At 38.7% G+C, this 11,541-nt stretch overlaps 1 pseudogene; it reads left to right on the top strand.

Annotated features, from left to right (window-relative positions):
- Positions 1–8,017: 8,017 nt before the first annotated feature.
- On the top strand, positions 8,018–9,100 carry LOC118888857 (annotated as a pseudogene).
- Positions 9,101–11,541: the final 2,441 nt, after the last annotated feature.

Here is an 11,541-nt window from a genome sequence, read left to right as displayed (position 1 = left end):
TTGTTTGGAAGGCAGGTATACTAACCAGTATATCACCAATTTGGGCTTCTTGTTTAGCACACATATAGGGCTCTACTTAGGGGCTCTCAAGGCATGGAGGATGGTGGATGTCATCTTTTCATTCTCCCTCTGCTTTGCTTCAGCTCACTGGAATAAAAAATGTGTTCCTCCAGAAAGAGGGTTGTACCCTTGTCTGCCACCTGAATTTTAGTGGCTGCTGGCCAGAGGATATCTCTAGGTCACCTGGATCTGGTGATTAGAGGGGGCAACACTTTCAGGTCTCACAGGACTGTATATATTTGCATACTTTAATAGCTGTTGCCTCAGGTTCTGCTTTCCAATCTTCCTAAATCTAGGTGTTAACTGAATCCTTGCCTTTGGAATGTTGATAGATCTTGTTTTTAATACAAGTTTGTGTGCCCAATGCACAGTGAGGCCAAATAAACTGAAACGGACTTTGTAGCAGAGAAAGGTTTATCACAAGGCCATGCAAGGAGATGAGGTGGCTCATGCCCTGAAAAGCCTTGAGCTCCCCTAAGAGTTTTGGCAAAGCTTTTTTAAAGGCCAGGAGGGGGAGGTCACAGAGTATGTGATCAGCTTGTGCACAATTCTCTGATTGGCTGATGGTGAGGCAGCAGGGTGGTGTCACAAGGGTTAACATTATCAGTCCTTAGGCTCCAGGAGGTCTGGGGCTACCTGCTCATGGTCATCAAGCAGTTCTTCCATTTGTGGGGGTGGGTTTCACATCTGCAAAACAACTCAGGAAATTTGCATCAAATACTATTATCTAGGTACTTCAGAGAGGAGCTAAAGCAGAAGATATGGGGGAAAGCCTGTCCCGGGAAGGCCCCATAGGGTCCTGCTTGGTTACATTTTCCCCCCTTTCTTTGATACTCCTCAATCTTGAGGAGAACGAGTTTTGAACAAGAAAAGGAATAAAGGTTCAGAAAGAGGTTAAGCATAAACTTGACAGAAGTACCCACAGGGTCCTGCTTGGTTACAATTACTCCGGCAGACACTGCTTTGAGAATGGCTGGTGGCTTCTGAGTCTGAAACAGCTACTCCATTTTTACTTCCAGATGAATTTCTCTCCTCAACGGCCAAAGCAGATGTCACCATTAGTGATTTTAATGCTTTTCTAGATATGAGAAGATGCAAGAATTTTGGTTCATAAAATCTTCTGAAAATATCTACCTGAAGGCCTGTTCTGCCAGTTCTTCCCAGAGCACAGAGGGCCTCATTCCTGATCTCCACCCTGAACTCCTTTCAGGGGATGTTGAAGGGCAGCAGCTGCAGTGGAGAAGTAGATGGTAAGTGTCAATTTTCAGTTGGCAGGGCCCCTTTATAGTCATAAATTTGACCATGGTTTTGGGGGCAATTCATGACCATTTCGTCCCATGGTGCTAGGAATGCTCATTCCCAGGTCTGGCGAAGATTTCATTGGTAGGCCACTCGATGTGCTATCACTGGACTAGGCCTTAGTGTCAAAAATCTCTGGACCTCCTGTCTTACTAGGCTCTTACGATCCAGGAAAATATTCCCTCTTGTTGCTTCTTCTCATATCTAGAGTTTCACTTTACAATCATTGATATCATATGGAACTTATATATTATTTTATCAGAGGCTCAGTCACACATTTGTTAATGTGAGAAACAACAAAGAAGGCAATATAGGTTATAAGTTGTGCAAATATCTCCTGGTTTTAGCCAGACTCAGGAGAGGATATGTTTATTTCTTCTTTCCTGCAGCCATTCACAGGTGGGCTGGGTCAGTATGTTCCCTGTGAGCTGTACAAAGGTATTCTAGTTCAACATTCAAGCATGGGAGCAGGGTTCCCTGAGATGGGCCATTTATGTATACTTTAAGCTATAACCAAATCATTTAGTGATGAACTTGTAGCAAAAGCAATAGAATACAAAGGTTAAAGTAAAAGAAACAGGTCTAATATGGAGTCGGATTTGTTCTTCCCTATTGCAATTCCTGACTGTCAATATCCATTCCACAATCTTCTGAGGAAAGGAGTGACGACTGCTCTTAGCTACTTCCCGCTGTACGGGGTTGAGGAAGGGTGATTGTGGAATGGAATTGATCAGCCTTGGGCAGGGAATATTAAACCTCTTTGTAAAAACACAGATTAAAAGCCAGTAATATTTCAGGAAAAAGAAAAATTGCAATCATATTCATCAGTTTACTCGGTCCTATATAATTAATCCTTTTACCAACAGTTTCATGAAATCAGAGTTTCCATTACACTTTTAAAATATCTTACCTAGTTCAGCAGTATGATTTAAAAGTTATCATAAACCTATTTTTGTCCAAACATCCTTTCTATGACTCTTCTTGAAGATGTGGCAATTTTGCAAAACATCAGCTTAGCTTCTTATGAATGATAAAAGTAACATTTATTCATACTGTATAATCTGAGGAGGCTTATCACTCATTTGACAATGCTTTCCATGTAATTTAGCATACCAACCAATTCTAATCAGTTTAATATATTTTTTTTTCTGAGGTGTCTCAGGGGCCCTCTGAAGCATCCCAAAGCTAGCTGAAGTCAAAAGAACTGATTAGAATTTGATAGGAAGTTCATAAAAAATATCAAAAAGTTTTTATAAAAACATTTGGTCAGATAAAATATTTAAAAACAAATACAGATTAGTTAAAAGCAAGATAGTTCACACAATCTGTTATCAAATGCAACATTCTAAGTAAACTTGCTCTCTTAACAAAGAGGAACCAAGTATGGTCCTGCACCAGTCTACTTTTAATAACAAAATCCATTTACCCAATTAAGTGTAATCTAATCTTGGCCTGACCATGCATGAAACTCCTGTTTTACTCAAAACATATATTCCACTTTCCTACTGTATAGTGAAATGTGTTAGAATTTTTAGTAGCTTTAATTACATATTTAAATTAGAATCCCCAACTCTTAAAAACCTTAATTTTTAGTGAAAACCAAGAGGCAAGTAATAGTTACCAAAATCTGGATAGACTATTTTAGATAATTTTCAGAACAGAATTATTCCTCTAGAGTTTACCTTAAAGCTCTTATCTCATTTATATCTACTTTAAAGTTTCATCATATCAAGTTATTTTTCTTGCTGACAAATTTGCAACAGATACAAGATTTCACTTAACTTCTATTAATCCTAGGTATAGTAAAATATTATACTTAATGTTGATGACTCTAAAGACATGTCTAATTAATTAGATCAACAAACTTAAACATTAATACCAGGTATTAATTTAATACTGAATATTTCCCAGTTCACATGAACCTGAGATTAATTTAGCTTAATTTCTCTTGTATTTAGAATTGTTTGATTTGTAAGCACTTACTTTTCTTTAAGCCAATTATAGAGCTCATTTACAAATTAACCTCAGCAATATTATCCAAAGACAAAGACACATACAAACACACAAGCAGAGAGACCTCATAGCTCCCATTTCAAAATTTCAGCCCTGAGTCAGGTACAGCAATGTAAAACCCATCAGTTTACAAAAGAGGTTGGATTAAAATTAAGTTTCTGGAAGATGGAACAAATCAAGCTCACTGTCTAGATGGCTAAATATTTGCAAAAAAAGACACTTAAGATTTTTATTTACCCTTGACAAGTCAATTTCTAAATTATCCTCTTTTCAAAATTTGCATTTTAAAAGGATGGCAGAGAAGACCAGATAGGACATTTGCATCTCAAAGATACAGGCAAGTTTCTCCTTGGATAACTTTGTTTCCCCTTTGGTGGTCTCTGAGGAGTCAAAGCCATTGCCATCATCTGGGCCTTTTGCATATTTCTCTGGGTGCATTCAGCCTTTTTAACCATATCTGTATTATTGAAAACCAAATAAGCCAATTGGAACAAATCATTCATTGGTGTCTGAGGACCAGTAGTTTCTTTCTGATTTTTGCGCCTGATGTCTGGGGCAGACTGGGCTATGAAATGCATGGTCAAAAGGGCCTGTTCCTTGGGGGAGGGAGGATCCACATTCGTATACTTCCTAAAAGCCTCCCTTAGTCTCCCTTGGAAGAAAGTCTCCTGTCCCTGTTAGACCTCTTTCACATTTTTATAAGTAATAGGTTATACTGTAAGTTTCTTCACACCCTTATGAAGCTTATGAATTAAAGTTTGGCTGAGGGAACATTCCAGGCAGTTATGAATGTTATTCCTGCATCCCCTTTTTCTTCAGTTCCAAGCAACACAGATTGATTAGATAAGCTCCAGAGAGCCCAGGTAGATCATTTATGTCTCAAAGGCACAGGAAGAGAAATGCAAATTCCTCTTCTAACTAAAACAAAACCCAGCCTTCTCAGGCTATTTTCTGGGAACTTTCTTTTTCCCAGTCCCCAAATATCCACCTCAGTTTAAACAAACAAATACAATAATACATATCATCCGCTCACATTTGCATGCCCCTTTTTCAGCAAAACCAGGAAGAGAAAAAGGGATTTGGACTCAGGTACTGAGATACTCATTCACATACACATACATACCCTCAAGATAAAAGCAATTGCAAGAGACCCACTTTGATATAATAGCCAAGCCATTAGGGGCCGTTGCTCTCCAGATCTCCGGGAGTATTGAGGCATTTTCTTTCTTTTAGGGAGCATAGATAAAGATCTCTTAGTTTTGCAGAAGTACCCCAGGAGACTATAAGATGGAACAGAGCTCTGATCATCCATACTTAATTATTCATGGTCAGTGTTGTCAAATATCAAGCAAACAGCAATTCAAATTGGTCTCTCAGGGTCACAGTTCCCCCTAGCCCCCAAAAGGAAGAAAATCCTAATCAACACTCTACTGCAGGCGAAACCAAAGCAATAGGGAAGGGTGCTTTGGTTTTGTCACACACAAGCCCCACTATTCACCAAAGACGTCTCAACTGGCCAATGAAAGTACTAACACACATACAAACAATAAATGCATGGTCCTACAAACAAAGAATCAAACGAGGCGTAGCCCAGAAATTCCACCTCCATTCCCAGATGGAGGGTCCAGAGTGGCCTGGCTCCCAAAAAAGAATGGACCATGAGTGGCTCATGCCAAAATGATACACACAAAAACACAAACAAAAACTAAGCTATGGTCACACAGACAGAAAATCAGAAGAGGTGTAGTCCAGAATTCCCCTTTCATTCCAAAACGGAAACCTCCACCAAGCCCAGCTCTCGCAAATGAACCAGTTCCCAAATCAGGTAGAGTTCAACAACAATTCCCCTTTGCAACAGGGTACCTCAACCAAACAAATTGGCTTGTCCCATAAAGGAAAAGCCCAAATTGAAGGAATATGTTCCTGGTGTGCACACTGGAGCAACTTACCCTCAAGTGGCTCACTTTCCACAAGGGAAGCAGCCCAAACAGAGTGGAGAGAATTCCCAGCCTGCATAAGCTGAAGCGACTCACCCATTGACACTGAATGTGGACCTCAGCTCTGGACGTTTCTTGGCTCCAAACAACCTCATGCCATGGGTGGCCAGCGCCTGTTGAGGACAGTCCCTCTGAGACCCCCAGAGCAAAATGGGCTCCAGCAGCCACTGACAGCTCAGGGAAGGGGCTTCCCCAGGCCAGGGTCGACCTGCCACAGTTGTGGACACCTAGGCTGGCTTCGCCAAAATTGTTAATGCAAGTTCGTGTGCCTGATGCACAGTGAGGCCAAACAAATTGAAACATCGGAGTTTGGAGCATTGAAAGGTTTATTGCAAGGCCATGCAAGGAGATGAGGTGGCTCATGCCCTGAAAAGCCTTGAGCTCCCCTAAGGGTTTTGGCAAAACATTTTTAAAGGCCAGGAAGGGGGTGAGTCATAGGATACATGATCAGCTTGTGCACAATTCTCTGATTGGCTGATGGTGAGGCAGCAGGGTGGTGTCACAGGGGTTAACATTATCAGCCCTTAGGCTCCAAGAGGCCTGGGGCTATGTGCTCATGGTCATCAAGTAGTTCTTCCATTTTGGGGAGGTTCACATCTGCAAAACAACTCAGGAAATTTGCATCAATTACTATGTAGGTACTTCAGAGAGGAGCTAAAGCAGAGGATATGCAGGAAGGCCTGTCCCAGGAAGGCCCTATATGGTCCTGCTTGGTTACGTTGTCATACCCACAACTACTAGGAGATATTAAAAGTAAAATAAGTTGCTTGGACAATCACAAAGGTTTGAGAGACAACCAAGAGCTAGGGCAAGTTTGAATAATGTTTCATCATTTACACAAGGTCACTCTTTCAAGACTAGGAGTGGTGGCTGTTTTATCCAATGCATAGAAATCAACACAGAATGTCAAGAAAAATGGAGAAACAGAGGAATTTGGTCCAAACAAAAGAACAAGATAAGATCTCAGAAAAATACATTAATGAAACTGAGAGAAGAGATTTAATTAATGAACATTTAAAAATAATGGTCATAAGGATGCTCACTGATAACTTTAAATTCTCCACTTGAGAATGTGATAAATGGAATGTTGTCTGCCATAGTAAACAAAGGATGTCACAGTCATCAGCGATTGCAGCCACTCCTAATGGTGAGCTGGTAAGCCCTAAGGGAACTCAGGAAGGAAAAGAATACCTGTCATTTAGCAGCCATCAGACTGTAACCACGTCCTAAGGTGATCCCTGAGAAAACTCAGGATGTGAAAACACAGGATATTGGCCCCAGATAGCTGAGGTGCATATCAAAGGAATGATTTCAGTGAGCCCAAAATCTTGCATCTTCCCATACATCCTCCCTTTGGTATTTAGCATACCAAAAGGTGCTAAATTACTTAACTTGGGATATCTGGTTTTCTTTAATTAACAGAAATTTTTGATGTTCCTACTACCTACACTTTGTTGCAAAACTCCTATATATCCTAGCTCCCCCACCCCGCCTCCTTGGAGCTGTTCTCTCAGGGTTACTTGATATGCTGCCTCCTGGGCTTGAAGCCCTAAAAATTCCTGCTGATTAAAACATTACCCTCAACTTTTAGATTGTGAATAATGTTTTAGTCAGCAAATGTAATTCAGTGGGAAGAAATGGATCTTTTCAATAAATGATCCTAGATCAATTAGAAATCCGTACGGAAAATTGAATACTGACATTATTCAGAAAAAAGTAGTTTGAAATGAATCATAGCCCTAAGTTTGAAAGGTAAATTATACAGCTTTTAGAAAATAATATAGAAGAATGCCTTCACAGATTTTGAGAGAGACAAAATATTCTTAAATTAGAACAGAAAGTACTAACTATAAAGGAAAAGATTGATAAATTAGACTTGATTAAAATTAAGACCCTTTCATCAAATGAGTCTCTTAAAATATCAAAAAGAAAGTCACAGAGCATGAGAAGATATTTGTAGTACATATATATATGACAAAGACGTCATATTCTTAATATATATAAAATTCCTACAAGTAAATTAAAAAAATAAAAGTAAAAAAGACAGCCATAGAAAAATGGGTAAGAGATTTGAACAAGCACTTCACAAAAGAGGATATCAATATAGCCATTAAGCATATAAAAAGATAATCAACTTCATTAGTCATCAGGGAGATGCAAATTAAAACCACAATGAAATACTACAACAAACCCACCTGAAATACTAAAATTCAAATGATTAGTGACACTAGGTGCTGGTGACAATACTGAGAGACAAATAATCTCCTTCATTCATGTACAAAGTATAAATTAGCATATTCCTTTGGTTAAATAATTCCACATCTACAGTATTGTATATAGAATGTACAGAATTGTGTATATTTGTGTACCAAAAGATATATACAAGAATGTTTAGGGCTGCTGGGTCTGACATGGCCTGGTTTGTGGAGGCTCCACTTCTTTCTTTCTTTATCGTGGGTGTCTTCGAGTGTGTGTGCCCTCCACTACTTGGTGGGGAGGGGGGAGGGGGAGGGCGTGGGGGAAGGAGGAGTTGGAACCGGGGTCAAAACGCTGCATGACTCGTAGATAAGGGAATGCCAAGCTGTTGTCACAGCCCCCGTGCCTGAGAAGCCCTTGTTCCCCAGGATGGAGCATCTGGTGCCAACAAGATGGCAGATGGGGAACTGAAGGTGGACAGTCTTATCACCAGACTGCTAGAGGTGTAAGGATGTTGTCCAGGAATTTTGTGCGGATGACTGAAGCAGAAGTTCAGGGCTTATGTATCAAATCTCGGGAGAACTTTCTCAGCCAGCCTATTATTTTGGAATTGGAAGGGCCACTGAAAATTTGTGGAGGTATTCATGGACAGTATACAGATTTGCTGTGAATATTTGAATACAGATGCTTTCCCCCAGAAGCCAACTATCTTTTCTTAGGAGATTATGTGGACAGAGGAAAGCAGTCTTTGGAAACCATTTGTTTGCTATTGGCTTATAAAATCAAATATCCAGGGAATTTCTTTCTCTTAAGAGGAAAACATGACTGTGCTAGAGTCAATTGCATTTATGGATTCTATGATTAATGCAAAAGAATGTTTAATATTAAATTATGGAAGACTTTAACTGATTGTTTCAACTGTCTGCCTACAGCTGCCATTGTGGATGAGAAGATTTTCTGTTGTCATGGAGGACTGTTACCAGGCCTGCAATCTATGGAGCAGATTTGGAGAATTATGAGTCCTACTGAAGTCCCTGACACAGGTCAGGTTTGCTCTGTGATTTGTTGTGGTCTGACCCAGACAAGGAAGTGCAAGTTTGGGAAGAAAATGGTCGTGGTGTTTCCTTCACTTTTGGAGCTGTTGTCACTGGTAAATTTCTGAATTGTCATGATTTAGACTTGATTTGTCAAGCTCATCAGGTGGTGGAAAATGGATATGAAATCTTTGCTAAGTGATAATTGGTAACCATATTTTCAGCCCCAAATTACTTTGGCAAGTTTGATAATGCTGGTGGAATGATGAGTGTGGATGAAACTTTGATGTGTTCATTTCAGATATTGAAGTCATCTGAAAAGAAAGCTAAGAACCAATATGGTGGACTGAGTTCAGGACATCCTGTCACTCCACCTTGAACAGCTAATCCATTGAAGAAAAGGTGAAGAAAGGAACTCTGTAAAGAAAGCATCAGATTTGTTAAGGACATACTTCATAATATATAAGTGTGCACTGTAAAACCATCAAGCCATTTGACACCCTTTATGATCATCCACCAGGGGGCAGAAAATGGAAGCAAATGGAACTACAACCCTGCAGCCTGCAGAAAGGAGACCACAAACACAGTAAGTTAGACAAAATGAGATGACAGAGAAATATGTTGCAGACGAAGGAGCATGGTAAAAATCCACAAGACCAAATAAATGAAGAGGAAATAGGCAATCTACCTGAAAAAGAATTTACAGTAATGATACTAAAGATGACCTAAGATCTCAGAAATAGAATAGAGGCACAGATTGAGAAGATACATGAAATGTTTAACAAGGGCCTAGAAGAAATAAAGAACAAACAATCAGTGATGAACAACACAATAACTGAAATGATAAATACACTAGAAGGAACAAATAGCAGAATAATTGAGGCAGAAGAATGGATAAGTGAGCTGGAAGATAGAATGGTGGATATAGCTGCAATGGAGCAGAACAAAGAAAAAGAGAATGAAAGACATGAGGACAGTCTCAGAGACTTCTGGGACAACATTAAATGCAAAAACATTCGAATTATAAGGGTCTGAGAAGAAGAAGAGAAAGAGAAAGAGTCTGAGAAAATATTTGAAGAGATTATAGTTGAAAACTTCCCTAACATGGGGAAGAAAATCATCACCCAATTCCAGGAAGTACAGAGAATACCATGCAGGATAAACCCAAGGAGATACACTCTGAGACACATATTAATAAAACTAACAAAAATTAAATACAAAGAAAATGTATTAAAAGCAGCAAGAGGAAAGCAACAAATAATATACAATGAAATACCCATAAGCTTATCAGCTTATTTTTCAGCAGAAACTCTGCAAGCAAGAAGGGAGTGCCAGAATATACTTAAAGTCATGAAAGGGAAAAAAACTAAAACCAAGAATACTCTACCCAGCAAGGATCTCATTCAGATTCAACGGAGAAATCAAAAGCTTAACAGACAAGCAAAACCTAAGAGAATTCAGCACCACCAAACCAACTTTCAACAAACGCTAAAGGAACTTCTCTAGGCGGGAAACACAAGAGAAGAAAAACACCTACAAAAACAAACCCAAAACAATTAAGAAAATGGTAATAGGAACATAAATATCAATAATTATCTTAAATGTAAATGGATTAAATGCTCCAAACAAATGACACAGACTGGCTGAATGGATACAAAAACAAGACCTGTATATATGCTGTCTAAAAGACACCCACTTCAGAGCTCGGGACACATACAGACTGTAAGTGAGGGGATGGAAAGAGATATTCCATGCAAATGGAAATCAAAAGAAAGCTGGAGTAGCAATACTCATAATCAAGGAATCAATACAAGAAGAAGATATAAAAATTATAAATATTTATGCACCAAAAATACATAAGGCAAATGCTAACAACCATAAAAGGGGAAATCAACAGTAACACAGTAATATTGGGGGACTTTAACACTCCACTTACACCAATGGATAGATCATCCAGACAGAAAATTAATAAAGAAACACAGGCCTTAAATGATACATTAGACAAGATAGAATTAATTGATATTTATAAGACATTCTATCCAAAAGCAGCAGAATACACTTTCTTCTCAAGTACACACGGAAAATACTCCAGGACAGATCACATCTTGGGTCACAAATCAAGTCTCGGTAAATTAAATGAAACTTAAATCATAGCAAGCATCTTTCTGACCACAACGCTACGAGATTAGAAATCAATTACAGGAAAAAAAATGTAAAAAGCACAAACACATGGAGGCTAAACAGTATGCTGCTAATTAACCAAGAGATCACTGAACAAATCAAAAAGGAAATCAAAAAATACCTGGAAACAAATGACAATGAAAACACCATGACCAAAAACCTATGGGATGCAACAAAAGCAGGTCTAAGAAGGTAGTTAATAGCAATATGATACTGCTTCAAGAAATAAGAAAAATCTCAAATAAACAACCTAACCATACACCTAAAGCAAATGGTGAAAGAACAACAACAACAAAATAACCTAGTAAAGGAAAGAAAACATAAAGATCAGAGCAGAAATAAATGAAATAGAAATGAAAAAAACAATAGCAAAGATCAATGAAACTAAAAGCTTGCTCTTTGAGAAGAAAAACAAATTGATCAACCTTCAACCAGACTCATCAAGAAAAAAAGAGAGAGAACTCAAGTCAGCAAAATTAGAAATTAAAACGAAGTTACAACTGACATTGCAGAAATACAAAGGATCATAAGAGACTAATACAAGCAACTTAAGTCAATAAAATGGCCAAACTGGAAGAAATGGACAAATTCTTTGAAAAGTACATCCTTCCAATACTGAACCAGGAAGAAATAGAAAATATGAACAGACCAATCACAAGTAATGAAATTGAAACTGTGATTAAAAATCTTCCAACAAACAAAAGTCCAGGTCCAGATGGCTTCACAGGAGAATTCTATCAAACATTTAGGGAAGGGCTGAC

This window comes from Balaenoptera musculus, chromosome X (genome assembly GCF_009873245.2).
Source record: "Balaenoptera musculus isolate JJ_BM4_2016_0621 chromosome X, mBalMus1.pri.v3, whole genome shotgun sequence".
Taxonomy (NCBI): Eukaryota; Metazoa; Chordata; class Mammalia; order Artiodactyla; family Balaenopteridae; genus Balaenoptera; species Balaenoptera musculus.
This window is presented reverse-complemented; position numbering and strand designations above follow the sequence as displayed.